At 46.8% G+C, this 20,019-nt stretch overlaps 1 long non-coding RNA gene across 1 annotated transcript in view; it reads left to right on the forward strand.

The window, feature by feature from the left end:
- Positions 1-19,087, forward strand: part of LOC142568139 (uncharacterized) — a 40,992-nt gene extending 21,905 nt beyond the window's left edge. The window contains exon 3 of the long non-coding RNA XR_012825369.1: positions 19,053-19,087. This is a non-coding gene — a long non-coding RNA (uncharacterized LOC142568139). The remainder of the gene's footprint in view (positions 1-19,052) is intronic.
- The last annotated feature ends 932 nt before the right edge of the window (positions 19,088-20,019 follow it).

A 20,019-nucleotide genomic window follows, 5' to 3' on the forward strand; every position in this document is an offset into this window, starting at 1 on the left:
TATTCTTTATTTTCTCCAAATTTCAACTGTTGTTGTGTTGTTGTTTCAGGGGTCTGCGAATCATTTACATTAGTGGCAGTAAGACACCCTGGAAGTCTTCAAAGAGAAACTTTCCACAAAGGCTGTAATGAACCTATACACAGAATAGAGATATATCACTCGTCACTCAGATCATTGTTTTGTATTTCGGATAAATATAAACACCGCACTCGCCATATCTCACAGAGAATACCGGGAGAAAACGACTAAATGCCGTGCACAACTCATAAAAACTGTGAAAAAGCTAGTATTCAGTAATTGTTTTCAGGGCTCATGTGCCACCTACAGAATGCAATTTTTTTTGTACACGTCATCATGAAGCGATCCTCACAAATGTGAAATATCTGGTGTGGTTGCTGCTGTCGTGAAACAAGTAATACTGTAGCTGTTACTTAGAAACACCATGAAAATGAAATTGTCAAAGTTAGAACTTGCCGTTCCAAAAAATGTAGGACTGCGTTCTATTGATATTTGAATAGTTCTGCAAGTTCGACCAAGTTTATTTTCATGAGCATATTTACGATAAGTGTACCCACCATTGTTGCTCAGTGGCTATTGTGTTGGACTGCTGAGCACGAGGTAGCGGGATCGTATCCCGGCCACGGCGGCCGTATTTCGATGGGTGTGAAATGCGAAAACACCATTTTACTTAGATTTAGGTGCACGTTAAAGAACGCCAGGTGGTTGAAATTTCCGGAGTCCTCCACTACGGCGTGCCTCATAATCAGAAATTGCTTTTGGTTCGTAAAACGCCATAATTCTTTTTACGATGAGTGTAATGACACAGTGAAATTAGACAGGTATACCTGTAAGAGCCTTGAATAGATTTTTGATGTTGATAAGATACTGAGGCTTCAACACTATGTAGACTATCTCTGGACAAAGAATAGATGGTTCCATCATTTGATAATTCAACGATGTTATGCCGTAAGACCCACAAGCCTTTTGGCGCGGCTGATTATAGCACTTTATCCCTATGTTCTCCTCGCCCGCAGGTCAAGTGCAGCACGCTTATTCTGTTTTCGAAAATGGATATAGCAGTCTAAGAAAAACTGGCCATCGTGCAGGTTGCTCAAACTGACGTTTCCAACGGCGGGAACTGACAAGATCCGGGCGATCTTCAAAACGCGAGCGTGTCGGCGAATCCCAAGCATCGTCCGGTACAGGGCGCCCCGAGAAGGCACAAAATACTATCCTCATGTTCCAAGCAGGGAGTGCGTAGTAAAGAAAGGCAATATTTATGAGGCCACTGTAATAAAAAGAAAATTACGCGTCAGCTGCAGTTCTCGTTGGACTTTCCAGTGTGCACCCCAAAGTGCCCGCTTTGAAAAGTGGCGAGGAGGGGGGGGGGGCAAGAGACATACTTTGCCTCTACCCCGACTACTGAGAGGGGTGGGGGGAAAGTGCCCCTATTGCCCTCCCGGTGGATAATCCTATGCATGCGCACCATCAGACCTCTATATGACAAAAAGAGAACGCGGAGTTTCATGGAGAAGGAAGTAGCTTCTAGGCAACGATTGTGTTCGCTAACTCCAGCCCTCCTTTCCAAAGGGAGGGTAACGCGAAGAATTGAGATTTCACCAGACAGTATTATGACTTCATGATGATGATGTATGGGGTTTTTTGGCGCAAGGGCCAGGTATGGCCAAAGAGCGCCATGTCTGTGCTAATCGGTTTGCAATGTACTAATGATTACTATGAGGTTGGTGTGACGTGGCTGTAAAGGGGCCTTAAAATATACGCAATAAAGTGCGTAAAATCTGTATAATAAAATTATGGCGATGACGTATGACTTGTACTATGAACATTTAGATGCATTTAAAAAGAATGATACGATAGGTAAAATATAGCAGATTATAAGAAATGCTAGAGCACTGCTGCCTCCATATGGCCCTTGAAAACACAAGGGCCTGGAGGCATGTGCTATTCAGAACAATTATCGCAGCAGCATCCTCTGGAGCGAGGATGCTCTACGAATTTATTGGGCTTATAACGTGTAGAACTACATCCTTTAAGAAGTCGAGGACTGCCTTGGTATTAAAAAGCGGTTCCTTACCAAGAAACATAGCTGGGTGAAGAGGTATGCAATGACGATATGCAAGAGGAAAATGCTTCTTTCTTTCAGGTTCGGCTTCGCGACACTCCAAGAGGACGTGGAGGACGGTCAGCCTCTCACCACATCGACCACAGGTTGGCGGTTCGTTTCCAGTAAGAAGAAAATGGTGTGTACCAAATGTGTGCCCTATTCTCAGGCGGCAAAATAGGACATCTGTTCGCCGTGATTTTGATGGGAAGGGCCAAAAACCTAGCTGTGGCTTTATAACGTGCAGTTTATTGTTTATTTCTGCGTTCCACATGCGTTGCCAGTGTTGTCGCAGTTTCTTACGCAAGAAAGGCTTCAGATCTGTGACCGGGACAGCAACTGCAGAAGAAGTGTTTAGTGATGTGAGTGATGTGGCCATTTGATCAGCCAGTACATTGCCCTCGATACCTCTGTGGCCAGGTACCCAGCATATTATAATGTTCTGGTTAGATGTGTACGCTTTACACAATACCGAATACAGTTCATTGAATACGGGATTTTTATGTTTGTAGAGTGACATTAGGGCCTTCACGACGCTTAGAGAGTCTGTATAGATCGCTGCTTTTGGAAGTTTTGATCTTCTAATATGCTTCACAGCAGAGAGTAATGCGTAGGCCTCGGCCGTAAAGATGCTTGTTTCCGGATGCAGTACATCGGATTCCGAGAAGGATGGGCCGACGGCTGCATAGGATACCCCGGCATTTGACTTCGAAGCGTCTGTGTAGTACTCTGCGCAGGAGTGTTTGTACTGCAGTTCTAGGAAATGCATTCTGATTTCAGCCTCAGGAGCGTGCTTTGTAATTTTTATAAAGGATATGTCACATTGTATAACCTGCCACTCCCAAGGAGGTAAGAGATTGGTTAGGTGCATTAAGCGATGCTCGAGGAGTGGGACATGCATTTCATTGCTAAGCTCCTTCACACGCAGCGAAAAAGGCTGTCTTATGGAGGGACGGTTGCTGAAAAGTGTAGCGCACGTCATATCGGTAACGGTATCAAAACATGGGTGTTCAGGATTAGAGCGCACTTTAAGGAGATATGTAAAGCTGATGTATGACCTCTGTAGGTAGAGAGACCATTCATTGGATTCGGCATATAGGCTTTCAATCGGGCTTGTTCTGAAAGCGCCTGTGGCTAAACGGATACCTAGATGGTGAACAGGGTCTAGCATCTTTAGCGCGCTCGGGGCGGCAGAGTTATACACAACGGCACCATAATCCAATCGAGACCGAATTAGGCTCTTGTATAGGTTCATTAAACACTTCCTATCACTACCCCATGTAGTCTTGGATAGAAGTTTCAATAGGTTCATTGTTTTCAGACACTTTTCTTTAAGATGTTTAATGTGTGGGACGAAAGTAAGTCTATTGTCAAGTATAACACCTAGAAATTTGTGCTCTTTGTTTACAGGTATCTGTTGTCCACACAGTTCTAAGGAAGGGTCCGGAACCAGGCCTCTCTTTCTTGTAAACAACACACAAGAACTCTTGTGAGGATTGATTTTAAATCCATTTTTCTCTGCCCACCCTGACACCTTGTTTAAACCATGCTGTACCTGTCTCTCGCAGACTGCGAGGTTACAGGACTTGAAACCTATTTGAATGTCGTCCACATAGACAGAATACAGAATGGCCGGTGGTAAGGAAGCACGAAGTGTTGTCATCTTAACAATAAAGAGTGTGCAACTGAGCACGCCACCCTGGGGTACACCAGTTTCTTGCGTAAAAGGACGTGAGAGGACATTGCCAACTTTTACCCGGAAGGTGCGATTGGACAAGTAGCTTTTTATTACGTTTAGCATATTACCATGAATGCCCATTTCTGACAAATCTCTCAAGATTCCGTAGCGCCAGGTCGTATCGTACGCCTTCTCCATATCGAGGAATATCGATAAGAAGAACTGTTTGTGTACAAACGCGTCACGAATATGTCCTTCAATACGTACAAGATGGTCGGTTGTGCAGCGCCCTTCTCGGAAGCCACACTGATAGGGATCAAGCATTTTGTTCTGTTCAAGGAAATGGATGAGACGCCGATTTATCATCTTTTCAAATACCTTGCACATGCAGCTTGTGAGGGCTATCGGGCGGTAACTTGCCACTGAAGAAGGGTCTTTCCCTTGTTTCAAAACAGGGACCACAATGGCTTCTTTCCATGCCGTTGGAAGGTACCCTGCGTCCCAGATGCTGTTGAAAAGCGTAAGTAGTGTTACTTGCGTGTCATTGTGCGTGTTTTTGAGCATTTCGTACATGATTCTATCAGAGCCCGGTGCAGAGCTTTTGCATGCGCTCAAGGCAGCTCTCAACTCGGCAATGCTGAAAGGACAGTTGTATGGTTGATTCTGTTGACATTTTCTCATGAGTGGCTTACATTCTTCTATTTGTTTATATTTCAGAAAGGATTGCGAGTAATGGGTGGCACTTGACACGCTCTCAAAGTGCTCCCCAAGCGAGTCCGCCTGATCATGTAGGGTATCGCCTTCTGTGTTTACCAAAGGGAGTCCATGTGCTTGTCGGCCTCTTATCCTATTGACCCTGTTCCAGGCTTTCGCCTCATCTCTGAACGAGTTAATACTCGATAGAAATTTCTGCCAACTTTCTCGTCTGGCCTGTCGGCGGGTTCGCCTGCCTTCGGATTTTGCTTTTTTAAAGTTGACTAGATTCTCTGCAGTGGGAGAAGCGCGTAGCAACCCCCACGCCCTGTTCTGTTTTTTACGAGCGATCCTACAATCGTCGTTCCACCATGGGACACGCCGTTTGCAGGCCAAGCCTTTTACTTCTGATATGCATTTAAATGCGACATCTATTATGAATGCTGTAAAAAACTCGACTGCAGCGTCAATTCCTAACGAAGACAGGTCAGCCCATGAGATACTAGCTAGAGATCGAAATTTCTCCCAATCAGCTGTCTCAATCTTCCACCTAGGAGCGTATGGTGGATATTCGTTTTCTTTATATGATCTTAGCAGTATAGGGAAGTGGTCGCTACCGTAAGGGTTGTCGGTAACTTCCCATTCAAGTTCAGGCAGTACAGACGGAGACACTATACTAAGATCTATTGACGAAAAGGATCGGTTTGCAAGAGAGTAATATGTGGGTTCTTTCTTGTTGAGAAGGCACGCTCCGGAAGAAAAAAGGAACTGTTCAATAAGGCGACCTCGCGCATCTATACGAGAGTCGCCCCACAGGGAGCTGTGCGCATTGAAATCGCCAAGAACAGCATAAGGTTCTGGCAATTGATCGATCAAGGAGTGAAATTCATGTTTGTTCAGTTGGTAATGCGGGGGTATGTAAAGGGAGCAAATGGTGATGAGTTTGTTTAGTAGGACAACTCGGACCGCCACTGCTTCAAGGGGCGTTTGTAGCTGTACAAGTTGACACGCAATACTTCTATGAGTAAGAATCGCAACACCACCCGATGATGCGACGGCATCATCACGATCTTTGCGAAACGTAACATACGTACGGAGAAAGTTTGTGTGTTTAGCTTTTAAGTGTATTTCCTGTAAACACAGCACTTTTGGATTATGTTTGTGGATGAGTTCTTGCAAATCATCAAGGTTTCTAAGGAGACCTCTGATGTTCCATTGAATTATTTGTGTATTCATGTTTAAGGTAAATTGGTGCTGTGTTTACGGAAACGGAGTGGATGCCTTAATTTACAGAGCCCTTTCGAGGCCCTGTAATAGGTGTTTTGTTCTTTTTGAAGCGTTCGAGCGGTTCTCGACGCTCCTTAGGCGTTTGTTGCGCCTTGGGGTCAGGTGTAGTGTCCATTGCCTCGTGTGAGACCCCCGCAGGGGCGTCTGCGCAAGCAGGCGTTTGGTGTGTTGCGACACCACGTACCCGAGCACACGAGGGTTGGACCCTCCCGCGTGTAGCCGTGCGCGGCTTAGCCGTGTCTGGGGAAAAGGGGATCCTGGGGGTTGAGCCGATGCTGGGTGCTCGGACCTTTAAGGCCCCCCGGCGGAGGCAACACACCTCTTCGGCCTCGGCTTCACATAGACGGCACCTCCAGACTGACCCACCTGGAGGAAATCGGCAGTCGCCTTTTCCTGTCTTTCTCTTCCTACAACCTTCGTCTTTCCCTTACTTTCCCACTTTCCTGTCTCCTTCTCTCTTCTATTTACTTCCTTCTTCTTGGCGGCAAGGGTTAACCTTGTGTGAGTAGCCAACCTTGGTTATGTCATATTGGGTTATAGTGGCAACGTACAGCTGGCGTTTGCAGGCCCTGTTTTTCAGGCCCTGCAGCGTCCCCTTGTTGGACTCCTTGGTGGGTGGCTGGCGTTGCTGCCGAAAACTACATGTCCACTCATGGCTACCTCTTTCCCTCCATTACCTGATCGCCCTCAGAAAAGAGGGCGCACCGATGAAGTCTTCCAATTTTTTGGCCGCCAAAAAGAATCCTTCCCGCGTTTCCATGTCATCCACTCTGCAAAACCAGATAAACCAGTAAGAACTATCTCACCCTTCCTTGTTTCCAAGTCACTGACTGAAGCCTTTGGTCCTGGATATAAGGCGTCGAGGATGTCAAGCGGCGATCTCCTCTTGGAGCTCCGCGATCAAAAACAATATGATAAATTGTCAACACTAGTGTCATTTGGGGAAACCGAAATAATTATAACACCGCACCGCACGATGAACACCACCCGTGGTGCTGTCTCTGACGATGACTTAATGGAGCTCACTGAGGCTGAACTCTTGGAGGGCTTCAGTGACCAGAATGTTATCAATGTTAAACGAATTAAGATGAGGAGAGATGGAAAAGAGATCAAGACGAAACACCTGATACTGACTTTCGGCTCAAGTGTCCTTCCCGAGTCCATCGAGGCTGGTTATATCAAACTTCGTGTTCGGCCATACGTTCCCAATCCTCTCAGATGCTTTAAGTGCCAACGTTTTGGCCACAGTTCACAGAACTGTCGAGGCCGGCTGACTTGTGCCAAGTGCAGTGACAACGAACATTCCTCCGAAACGTGCCAAAACACTCCACATTGTGTGAACTGTGATGGCGAGCATGCCGCATACTCGCGCGCCTGCCCGTCCTGGAAAAGAGAAAAAGAGATTGTGACAATCAAAGTCAAAGAAAACATATCTTTCAAAGAGGCACGTAGGCGGGTGTCATACCTGTCTAAGAGCAGCTTTGCCGATGTGGCGCGTAAGGGGGCAGCGTCACAACGGCCTCCGGCGGCTGTCCGACCCACAAGCAGTGAGTCGGCAGTTACGCCATCTGCCCCTGCGGCGGTTGCAGCTAGCGCTGCTCCGTCAACACTGCAAAGGGGACCATCAACCCCGAAGGTGGGCGCAGCCGAGGCTGCTCCAACCTCCCCGGCCCCTTCCAGCGCTGGCAACAGCCGGCGCACCCAAATCCCTCAGGGAGCCCCATCGACCTCCGGGCTGGTGGGCGCAGGGGTCTCGCCTTCCGAGGTGAGAATCTCTCGAAAAACTTCTCGCTCTCAAGAGCGCGTGTCCGGCGCCTCACAAGAGGCAATGGACACAAAACCTATCCCCAAGGCGCTCCAAGCGCCTAAGGAGCGGCGAGGCTCCCTCGAACGCTCCAAAAAAGGCAGAACCCCGGTTACAGGGCCTCGCAAGAGCTCTGTAATCTAAGGCATCACTTCCGTTTCCGTAAACACAGCACCAATTCGCTTTAAATATGGATACACAAATCATACAATGGAACGTCAGAGGTCTCCTTAGAAACCTTGATGATGTACAAGAACTGATCCACCAATACAATCCAAAAGTGCTGTGTTTACAGGAAACACACTTAAAATCCAAACACACAAGCTTTCTCCGACAGTACATAACTTTTCGTAAAGATCGCGATGATGCTGTTGCATCATCGGGCGGTGTCGCCATTGTTATCCATAAGAGCATTGCGTGTCAACTTTTACAGCTACAAACGCCTCTCGAAGCAGTGGCGGTTCGAGCTGTTCTCCTAAACAAACTCATCACCATTAGCTCTCTTTACATACCCCCACATTACAAATTAACGAAACAAGAATTTCAATCCTATATAGATCAGTTGCCAGAACCTTATGTTGTTCTTGGCGATTTCAATGCGCACAGCTCCCTGTGGGGCGACTCTCGTACAGACGCGCGAGGTCGTCTCGTTGAACAGTTCCTTTTCTCTTCTGGTGCTTGTCTTCTGAATAAGAAGGAAGCGACATACTATTCTCTTGCAAACAGAACATTTTCTTCAATAGATCTTAGCCTAGTCTCCCCGTCACTGCTCTCTGAACTTGAATGGGAAGTTAACGACAATCCTTACGGGAGCGACCACTTCCCGATACTACTAAGAACATATAAAGAAAACGAATGTCTACCACAGGCTCCTAGGTGGAAAATCGATACAGCCGACTGGGAGAAATTCCGAACCTTAACTAGCATATCATGGGATGACATGTCCTCGTTAGAAATTGATGCTGCTGTGGATTACTTTACAGCTTTCATTATAGATGCCGCATCTAAATGCATACGTGAAGTAAGTGGCTCGGCATGCAAACGGCATGTCCCGTGGTGGAACGATGAATGTAGAGTCGCACGTAGGAATCAAAACAAAGCGTGGGGGTTGCTACGTGCTTCGCCCACTGCAGAGAATCTTGTTAACTTTAAGAAAGTTAAGTCTCAAGGCAGGAGAACTCGCCGACAGGCCAGAAGAGAGAGTTGGCAAAAGTTTTTATCGAACATCAACTCGTTTACAGATGAGGCGAAAGTCTGGAACCGCGTAAATAGAATTAGAGGGACACAAACATATTCACTCCCTCTGGTAAACACACAGGGTGATACGCTGCAACATCAGGCAGACTCACTTGGGGAACACTTTGAGAGTGTGTCAAGTTCAAAACATTATTCGAAATCCTTCCTGAAGTATAAGCAAATAGAAGAATGTAAGCCACTCAAAACAAAATGTCTACAGAATGAATCGTACAATTGCCCTTTCAGTATTGCCGAGTTGAGAGCTGCCTTGAGCTCATGCAAGAGCTCTGCACCGGGATCTGACAGAATCATGTACGAAATGCTCAAAAACTTACACAATGACACGCAGGTTACACTACTCACACTTTTCAACACCATTTGGGACGCAGGGTACCTTCCGACCGCATGGAAAGAAGCCATAGTGGTCCCTGTTTTAAAACAAGGCAAAGATCCCTCCTCAGTGGCAAGCTACCGCCCGATAGCCCTCACAAGTTGCATGTGTAAGGTATTTGAAAAAATGATAAATCGGCGACTCATCCATTTCCTTGAACAGAACAAAATGCTTGATCCCTATCAGTGTGGCTTCCGAGAAGGGCGCTCCACTACCGACCATCTTGTACGTATTGAAGGAAATATCCGGGACGCCTTTATACATAAACAGTTCTTTTTATCAATATTTCTCGATATGGAGAAGGCGTACGATACGACGTGGCGTTACGGAATTTTAAGAGACTTGTCAGAAATGGGCATCCATGGCAATATGCTAAACCTAATAGAAAGCTATCTGTCCACTCGTACCTTCCGCGTAAAAGTCGGTAATGTACTTTCGCGTCCTTTCACGCAAGAAACTGGAGTACCCCAAGGAGGCGTGCTCAGCTGCACACTCTTCATCGTGAAGATGAACACGCTTCGCGCTTCATTACCATCGGCAACCTCTTATTCTGTCTACGTGGACGACATACAAATAGCTTTCAAATCTTGTAACCTCGCAGTGTGCAAGAGACAGGTACAGCATGGCCTGAACAAAGTGTCGATGTGGGCAGACAAGAATGGATTTAAGATCAATCCTAACAAAAGCTCTTGTGTTCTTTTTACAAGAAAGAGAGGACTTATCCCAGATCCTTGCTTAGAACTATGTGGACAACAAATACCCGTAAACAAAGAGCACAAATTTCTAGGTGTTATATTAGACTACAGACTCACTTTCGTCCCCCACATTAAACATATTAAAGAAAAATGTCTGAAAACAATGAACCTAATGAAACTTCTATCCCATACGTCGTGGGGTAGTGACAGGAAGTGCTTATTTAATCTCTATAAGAGCCTGATCCGTTCACGATTAGATTATGGTGCCGTGATCTATCATTCTGCCGCTCCAAGTGCGCTAAAGATGCTAGACCCTGTTCACCATCTAGGTATCCGTTTAGCCACAGGAGCTTTCAGAACGAGTCCCGTACAAAGTTTATATGCAGAATCGAATGAATGGTCACTTCATATCCAGAGAACGTACATCAGCCAAACATATTTTCTGAAAGTCCACTCAAATCCTGAACATCCCTGTTTTAAAACCGTTAATGACATGACATATGCTACACTCTTTCGCAATCGTCCCTCCGTAAGACAGCCTTTCTCGCTGCGTGTGAGGGAGCTTAGTGATGAAATGCATGTCCCACTCCTCGAGTTCCGCCTAATGCCTCCAGCTAAGCTGCTACCTCCTTGGGAGTGGCAGATGATACAATGCGACATATCTTTCATGCAGGTTACAAAACACGCTCCAGAGATTGAAATCCAGATGCATTTCCAGGAACTGCAATACAAACACTCCTGCACGGAGTTTTACACAGACGCATCGAAGTCACGCGAGGGGGTGTCATATGCAGCCGTCGGTCCATCCTTCTCGGAATCCGATTTACTGCATCCAGAAACTAGTATCTTCACAGCTGAGGCCTACGCAATATTGTCGACCGTGAAGCATATAAGGAAATCAAAACTCAAAAAGTCAGTTATATATACGGACTCCCTTAGTGTTGTGAAGTCTTTGATGTCGTTCTGTAAGCACAAAAATCCTATAATAATTGAACTCTATTCCGTCTTATGCAAAGCATATGCATCTAACCAGGATGTGGTTATATGCTGGGTGCCTGGCCATAGGGGCATCCAGGGTAACGTTCTAGCGGACCAGATGGCCACATCAATTGCATCACACACTGTTAATTCTACTGCTGCAGTCCCCGTCACAGACCTGAAACCCTTCTTAAGAAGGAAACTGCGAAACTACTGGCAACGATTGTGGGACCTGGAAACAAATAATAAGTTGCATTTAATAAAGCCACAATTAGGTTTCTGGCCTCCTGTAACAAAATCACGCCGGACAGATGTCCTATTCTGTCGCCTCAGAATGGGACACACATTTGGCACACATAACTTTTTACTCACTGAAAATGATCCTCCAACCTGCGGTAGATGCGGGGAGAGGCTGACCGTCCTCCACGTCCTCCTGGAGTGTCGGGCAGCCGAATCTGAAAGAAGGAAACATTTTTCCCTAGCATACCGGCAGCACATCCCCCTACATCCCGTAATGCTACTCGGCCCAGAACCTTTATTTGACACCAACACAGTACTAAATTTCCTGAAAGATGTCGTCCTGCATGTTTTTAGCCCCACATGTTCGTAGCGGGTCCTCTCTTCAGAGGATGCCGCTGCGATATCTCTTTAGTATAGCACATGCCTCTAGGCCCTTGTCTTTCAAGGGCTCTGGCGAGGCAGCAGTGCTCCAAGTAATTTTAACATCCTACATATTTTTTGATTTTGCATCATTCTTCTACGATGGATTTTAATGTTCTTAGTAATCGTCATTAGTCATCGCCATAATTTTATAGCACGTAGATTTTACGCACTTTACAGCGACAATTTTTAGGCCACTTTACAGCCAAGTCACATCTCCATAATACATCGATAACACTACCATTTGTCATGGCGCTCTTTGGCCAAACCTGGCCCTTGCGCCATTAAACACTACATATCATCATCGTGTGAGACGCCGGACAAGCGCTCTTGCGAGAGAGAAGTTTTTAGAGGGAGTCCCGCCTTGGAGGGCAAGACCCCTGCGCCCACCAGCCCGGAGGTCGATGGGGCTCCCTGAGGGATTTGGCTGCGCTGGCCGTTGCCTGCGCTGGAAAGGGCCGGGGAGGTTGGGACAGCCTCGGCGGCGGCAACCTTCGCGGTCGATGGTCCCTCATTCTGGGTCGACGGAGCAGCGCTAGCTGCAACCGCCGCGGGGGCAGATGGCGTAACTGCCGACTCACTGCCTGTGGGTCGGACAGTTGCCGGAGGCCGTTGTGGCGCTGCCCCCTGACGCGCCACTTCGGCAAAGGTTTTCTTGGGCAGGTACGATACCCGCCTGCGTGCCTCCTTGAAACTTATATTTTCCTTTACTTTAACTGTTACAATTTCCTTTTCTTTTTTCCAGGATGGGCACGCACGCGAGTACGCGGCGTGCTCCCCATCACAGTTTACACAGTGGAGAGCATTCTCACAAGCTTCAGATGTGTGTTCGTGGGCACTGCATTTTGCACATGTTTGGCGGCCGCGGCAGCTCTGCGAACTGTGGCCGAAGCGCTGGCATTTGAAACATCGCAGTGGATTTGGCACGTACGGCCTGACACGGAGCTTGATGTACCCGGCCTCGATTGACTCGGGTAGGACACTTGAATTGAAGGTGAGTATTATGTGTTTGGTCGCAATCTCTTTACCGTCGCGCCTCATCTTTATTCTTTTCACATTGACAACATTTTGCTCACTAAAGCCCTCCAAGAGCTCTGCGTCTGTTAGCTGAAGCAAATCATCGTCTGAGACAACGCCGCGGGTAGTGTTCATAGTGCGGTGCGGAGTCACTGTCACTTGAACGTCCCCAAATGACACGAGGCTGGGTAGCTTTTCAAATTGTTTCAGATTCTGGAGCTCCAAGAGGAGATCTCCACTTGCCATCCTTGTTGCCTTGTAACCTTGACCAAGAGCCTCAGTTAAAGACTTTGAAACTAGAAATGGGGAGATTGTGCGTACTTGTGTGTCTGACTTTTCGGAGTGAATCACGTGAAATCGTGGGAAGTTGGGTCTTTCACGACCAAAGAACTTGAATACATCTTCGGTGCGCCCTCTTTTCTGAGGGCGATCAAGGAGGGGTGGGAAGGAATTTGCCATAGGAGAACTTAATTTTCGGCAATAACGCCAGCCACCCACCGTGGAGCCCTACAGGGGGACGCTACAGGTACTGTAAAAAACAGGTCCTGTAAACGCCAGCTGTACGTTATCACTATAACCAAATATGAGATAACCTAGGTTGGCTATTCACACAAGGTTAACCCTCGCTGCCTGGAAAAATTGGAAGTAAATGGAAGCTAGGAGAAGACAGGAAAGATGAAAAAGTAAGAGAAAGACGAAGGCTGGAGGGAGAGAGAGACAGGAAAAGGCAACTGCCGATTTCCCCCGGGTGGGTCAGTCCGGGGGTGCCGTCTATGTGAAGCAGAGGCCGAAGAGGTGTGTTGCCTCCGCCGGGGGGCCTTAGAGGTCCGAGCACCCAGCATCGGCTCAACCCCCAGGATCCCCTTTTCCCCAGACACGGCTAAGCCGCGCACGGCTACACGCGGGAGGGTCCAACCCTCGTGTGCTCGGGTACGTGGTGACGCAACACACCAAACGCCTGCTTGCGCAGACGCCCCTGCGGGGATTATGACTTCATAGTTCCCCCACTTTTGAGAAAAGGACAGGACTCTTTTGTGTCCATTCGACCCCACTAATTACCTCGCAAACTCGGCAAGTAAGCCGTTCTTGCAAGGAAGCTGTTTAATGGGAACAGTACTTCATTCTAACGTTCTCAGGTTTGGAGTATTTTGTTGAGAAGGTACTTTCTGATGCATGACACGGCATTTGTACAAATAATAAAATTATGCAGATCCCACGCACTGTAGGAATCGATGTAAGCGAAGCTTTCTGTGCTGGTTGCCATGATTGATAATAATTAATGGTGATGTGGACGGCGGTAGCTTAATTTCTTCGACGTCGACTCGAACACGAGAGTGGTAAGTTGATGTTAAACGTTAACTAGCATGCACCACTCCCGTTTGTCTCTGTAGCGCACAAAACACTAAGGGAGAGGTGCTTCCTTGTGGCGTTGCTGTGCTCCATGTTTCATAATCTTTGAGATGGTTGAACGTTGTCGTTGCCTTACGTGGCACATGACATCGTGGCAGAAGTATGAAACTTGGAATTGGATTATGGGACTGTACGTGCCAAGGTCGCAATGGGATAATGAGGCATGATGATGATATGTAGTGTTTAATGGCGCAAGGGCCAGGTTTGGCCAAAGAGCGTCATGACAAATGGTAGTGTTATCGATGTATTATGGAGATGTGATTTGGCTGTAAAGTGGCCTAAAAATTGTCGCTGTAAAGTGCGTAAAATCTACGTGCTATAAAATTATGGCGATGACTAATGACGATTACTAAGAACATTAAAATCCATCGTAGAAGAATGATGCAAAATCAAAAATATGTAGGATGTTAAAATTACTTGGAGCACTGCTGCCTCGCCAGAGCCCTTGAAAGACAAGGGCCTAGAGGCATGTGCTATACTTAAGAGATATCGCAGCGGCATCCTCTGAAGAGAGGACCCGCTACGAACATGTGGGGCTAAAAACATGTAGGACGACATCTTTCAGGAAATTTAGTACTGTGTTGGTGTCAAATAAAGGTTCTGGGCCGAGTAGCATTACGGGATGTAGGGGGATGTGCTGCCGGTATGCTAGGGAAAAATGTTTCCTTCTTTCAGATTCGGCTGCCCGACACTCCAGGAGGACGTGGAGGACGGTCAGCCTCTCCCCGCATCTACCACAGGTTGGAGGATCATTTTCAGTGAGTAAGAAGTTGTGTGTGCCAAATGTGTGTCCTATTCTGAGGCGACAGAATAGGACATCTGTTCGCCGTGATTTTGTTACGGAGGGCCAAGAACCTAACTGTGGCTTTATCACGTGCAGTTTGTTATTTACTTCTGCGTCCCATTTACGTTGCCAGTGGTTTCGCAGTTTCCTTCTTAAAAAAGGCTTCAGATCCGTGACAAGGACCGAAGCAGTAGGACTGACTGTATGCAATGAAATTGATGTGGCCATCTGGTCTGCTAGAACGTTACCCTCGATGCCCCTATGTCCAGGCACCCAGCATATAATGACATGCTGGTTAGACATATACGCTATACAGAGGACGGAATAGAGCTCAGTAATTACGGGGTTTCTGTGTTTACAGTGTGACTTCAAGGCTTTTACGACGCTTAAGGAGTCTGTAAATAAAATTGTTTTTTGAATATTTGATTTTCTGATATGTTTCACAGCCGACAATAGTGCATGGGCCTCAGCCGTAAATATGCTTGTTTCAGGGTGCAGTACACCGGATTCCGAGAAGGATGGCCCAATGGCTGCGTAGGACACCCCGGCATGCGACTTAGAAGCGTCTGTATAAAACTCTGTGCAAGAGTACTTGTACTGGAGCTCCAAGAAGTGCATTTTGATATGTGTCTCTGACGCATGTTTAGTGACCTGTACAAAGGATGTGTCACACTCTATCAGCTGCCACTCCCAGGGTGGTACTATCTTAGCTGGAGGCATTAGGCGTTGGTCGAGAACTGGGACATTCATTTCTGTGCTAAGTTCTCTTGCACGCAGTGAGAAAGGAAGTCTCATAGAGGGTCTGTTATGAAAAAGTGTTTGACATGTCAAGTCGTTAACGGTTGTGAAACACGGATGTTCCTTATTAGAGCGCACTTTGAGAAAATAGTTGAAGCTGATGTAAGTTATCCGAAAATGGAGTGACCACTCATCGGACTCAACATACAAACTTTCAACAGGGCTTGTTCTAAATGCGCCAGTGGCCAGACGGATTCCCAGATGGTGAACGGGGTCTAACATCTTAAGTGCGCTCGGTGCGGCAGAGTGATATACTGCGGCTCCATAGTCTATTCGCGACCGAACTAGGCTCCTGTAAAGATTTAACAGGCACTTCCTGTCGCTACCCCATGTTGTGTGGGATAGGATTTTAAGTAGGTTCATTGTTTTTAGACATTTTTCTTTAAGATGTTTTATGTGAGGAATGAATGTGAGCCTAGAGTCAAGAATAACACCAAGGAATTTGTGTTCTTTGCTGACAGGAATTTGGTGTCCGCCCAGTTCTACACAAGGATCTGGGACCAGGCCTCTCTTTCTTTTGAAGAGAACACAAGAACTTTTGTGGGGGTTGACCTTAAATCCGTTTTCGTCTGCCCACTTGGAAACCTTGTTCAAGCCCTGCTGTACCTGTCTTTCGCACACTGTGAGGTTGCAGGATTTGAAGCCTATTTGTATATCATCTACGTATACGGAATAAAAAATGGCAGGTGGTAGTGAAGCACGTAGCGTGTTCATCTTGACGATAAAGAGAGTGCAGCTGAGCACGCCTCCCTGGGGTACACCAGTTTCCTGCGTAAAGGGATGTGAGAGTTCATTGCCGACTTTTACTCGGAAGGTACGATTTGACAAATAGCTTTCAATTGTGTTCAGCATATTCCCACGGATGACAATTTCCGACAGGTCTCGCAAGATCCCGTAACGCCATGCCGTGTCATATGCCTTCTCCATATCGAGGAATATCGATAGAAAAAACTGTTTATGTATAAAGGCATCGCGGATATTTCCTTCCATGCGCACGAGGTGATCGGTTGTGGACCGCCCTTCTCGGAATCCACACTGATAAGGATCGAGTATATTGTTGAGCTCAAGGAAATGTATAAGTCTGCGATTTATCATTTTTTCAAAAAGCTTACACAGACAATTAGTTAGAGCTATCGGACGGTAACTAGCCGCCAAGGAAGGGTCTTTTCCCTGCTTTAGGACAGGAACCACAATCGCTTCTTTCCATGTGGATGGGAGGTATCCCGAAGCCCAAATAGTATTGTATAGTGTAAGAAGTGTAACTTGTGCGTCAGTATGTAGGTGTCTGATCATGTCATACATGACTCTGTCTGGTCCCGGTGCAGTGCTTTTACATGTGTTCAAGGCAGCTCTCAACTCGGCAATACCGAAAGGCCGGTTATACGGTTCATTCTGCCTGGATTTTCGTATGATTGGCTTACGTTCTATTATTTCTTTATGTTTAAGAAAGGACTGGGAATAATTGATTGAGCTTGACACACGCTCAAAGTGCTCCCCGAGTGAATCTGCCTGGTCTTGCAGGGTTTCGCCTTGTGTGTTTACTAAAGGGAGGGAGTATGTTTGTCGCCCTCTTATTCTACTAACCCTGTTCGAGACCTTGGCCTCATCTGTATACGAGTTGATACCTGTTAAAAAGTTCTGCCAGCTCTCTCTTCTGGCCTGTCGGCGGGTTCGCCTGCCTTGAGATTTTGCTTTTTTAAAATTGTTAAGATTCTCCGCAGTGGGGGAGGCGCGTAGCAACCCCGACGCTTTATTTTGCTTCTTACGAGCGATCCTACAATCGTCGTTCCACCAGGGGACACGCCGTTTGCCTGCCAATCCATTTACTTGTGATATACATTTAGTTGCGGCATCTATGATGAAGGCTGTAAAGTACGCCACAGCTCCATCGATTTCTAAAGAAGACATATCAGCCAGCGAGATGTTAGTAAGAGTTCGAAATTTCTCCTAGTCAGCTGTATGTATCTTCCACCTAGGAGCTTGTGGAGGAAATTCATTTTCTTTGGATGTTCTTAGCAGTACGGGGAAGTGATCGCTCGTAACTTCCCATTCGAGTTCGGGCAGTATAGACGCGGAGACTATACTAAGATCTATTGACGAAAAGGTTCTGTTTGCAAGAGAGTAATATGTGGGTTCTTTCTTATTGAGAAGGCACGCTCCAAAAGAAAAAAGGAACTGCTCAACGAGACGACCTCGCGCATCAATACGAGAGTCTCCCCACAAGCTGCTGTGTGCATTGAAATCGCCAAGAACAAGATAAGGTTCTGGCAATTGATCTATCAAGGACTGAAATTCATGTTTGTTTAGTTGGTAATGCGGGGGTACGTAAATCGAACAAATAGTGATGAGTTTGTTCAGTAGGGCAACTCGAACCGCTACTGCTTCGAGGGCCGTTCGTAGCTGTAAACATTGACACGCTATGCTTTTTTGAATTACAATGGCAACACCGCCAGATGATGCCATAGCATCATCGCGATCTTTGCGGAAAGTTATGTGCTGTCGAAGAAAATTTGTGTGTTTTGGTTTTAAGTGTGTTTCCTGTAGGCACAGCACTTTTGGATTGTGTTTTTGAATGAGCTCTTGCACGTCATCAAGGTTCCTAAGCAGACCTCTGACGTTCCATTGAATAATTTGTGTATTCATATTGAAAGTAAATATGTGCTGTGTGTATGGAAATGGAGGTGATGCTTTAGGTTACAGGGCTCTTTCGAGGCCCTGTAACGGGAGTTCTGCCCTTTCTGGAGCGTTCGAGGGAGCCTCGCCGCTCCTTAGGCGCTTGGCGCGCCGTGGGGATAGGTGTAGTGTCCATTGCCTCTTGTGAGGCGCCGGACACGTGCTCTTGTGAGCGAGAAGTTACCAGGGAAGGTCCCGCCTTGTGGGGCAAGACCCCTGTGCCCACCAGCCCGGAGGTCGATGGGGCTCCCTGAGGGATTTGGCTGCGCCGGCTGTTGCTAGCGCTGGAAGAGGCCGGGGATGATGATGATGTGTGTGGGTTAGTGGCGCAAGGGCCAGATATGGCCAAAGAGCGCCATGTCCGTGTTAATTTGTTTGCAGTGAAATCATGAGTACTAAGAAGTTGGTGTGCCGTGGCTGTAGAAGGGCCTTAAAAATGGTAGCGCTAAAGTGCGTAAAATCTGTATAATACGATTATGGCGATGATTTATGAAGTGTACTATGAACAATAAGACAATTAAAAAGAATGATATGATGTCTAAAGATATATCAGGTTATATAAGATATGCTAGAGCACTAATGCCTCCTTAGAGCCCTTGAGACACAAGGGCCTGGAGGCATGTGCTATTTAAAACAATTATCGCAGCGGCATCCTCTGGAGCGAGGATGCTCTACGAATTTAATGGGCTTATGACGTGTAGAACTACATCTTTTAAGAAGTCGAGGACTGCCTTGGTATTAAAAAGCGGTTCATGACCAAGAAACATAGCCGGGTGCAGAGGGATGTAATAACGGTATGCTAGCGGAAAATGTTTCTTTCTTTCAGGTTCGGCTTTCCGACACTCCAAGAGGACATGGAGGACGGTCAGCCTCTCACCGCATCTACCACAGGTTGGAGGATCGTTTCCCGTGAGTAAAAAGTTGTGGGTCCCAAATGTGTGTCCTATTCTGAGGCGACAGAATAGGACTTCTGTTCGCCGAGATTTTGTTGGGGAGGGCCAGAAACCTAACCGAGGCTTTATAACGTGCAGTTTGTTATTTGTTTGCGCGTCCCACGTGCACTGCCAGTGACTTCGCAGTTTATTTCGTACGAAAGGCCTCAGGTCTGTGACAGGCACATCAGCGGTAGGGTTAACAGCTTGCGATGTGATTGACGTGGCCATCTCGTCCGCGAGAACGTTGCCTTCGATTCCCCTATGGCCAGGGACCCAGCATATTATGATATTCTGGTTAGATGAGTACGCTTTACATAATGCCGAATACAGTTAATTGAATACGGGATTTTTATGTTTGTAGAGTGACTTTAAGGCCTTCACGACGCTTAGAGAGTCTGTATAGATCGCTGCTTTTGAAAGTTTTGATCTTCTTATATGCTTCACGGCAGAGAGTAATGCGTAGGCCTCGGCCGTAAAGATGCTTGTTTCGGGATGCAGTACATCGGATTCCGAAAAGGATGGGCCGACTGCTGCATAGGATACCCCGGCATTTGACTTCGAAGCGTCTGTGTAGAAATCTGCGCAGGAGTGCTTGTACTGTAGTTCTAGGAAATGCATTCTGATTTCGATCTCTGGTGCGTGTTTTGTTATTTCTAAAAAGGATATGTCACATTCTATGACCTGCCACTCCCAAGGCGGTAACAACTTGGTTGGATGCATTAGGCGAAGCTCGATGATGATGATGATGAGTTGGGATTTTTATGGCGCAGCAGCCGTGCAGTCTATAATGCGCCAAGAACATGATTTTCGTATTAGCTTATTTGTTTAAATGCTGTAAAATGGTGTAAAAGGCCAGGT

Source organism: Dermacentor variabilis, unplaced genomic scaffold, assembly GCF_050947875.1.
Source record: "Dermacentor variabilis isolate Ectoservices unplaced genomic scaffold, ASM5094787v1 scaffold_17, whole genome shotgun sequence".
NCBI classification, from domain to species: domain Eukaryota; kingdom Metazoa; phylum Arthropoda; class Arachnida; order Ixodida; family Ixodidae; genus Dermacentor; species Dermacentor variabilis.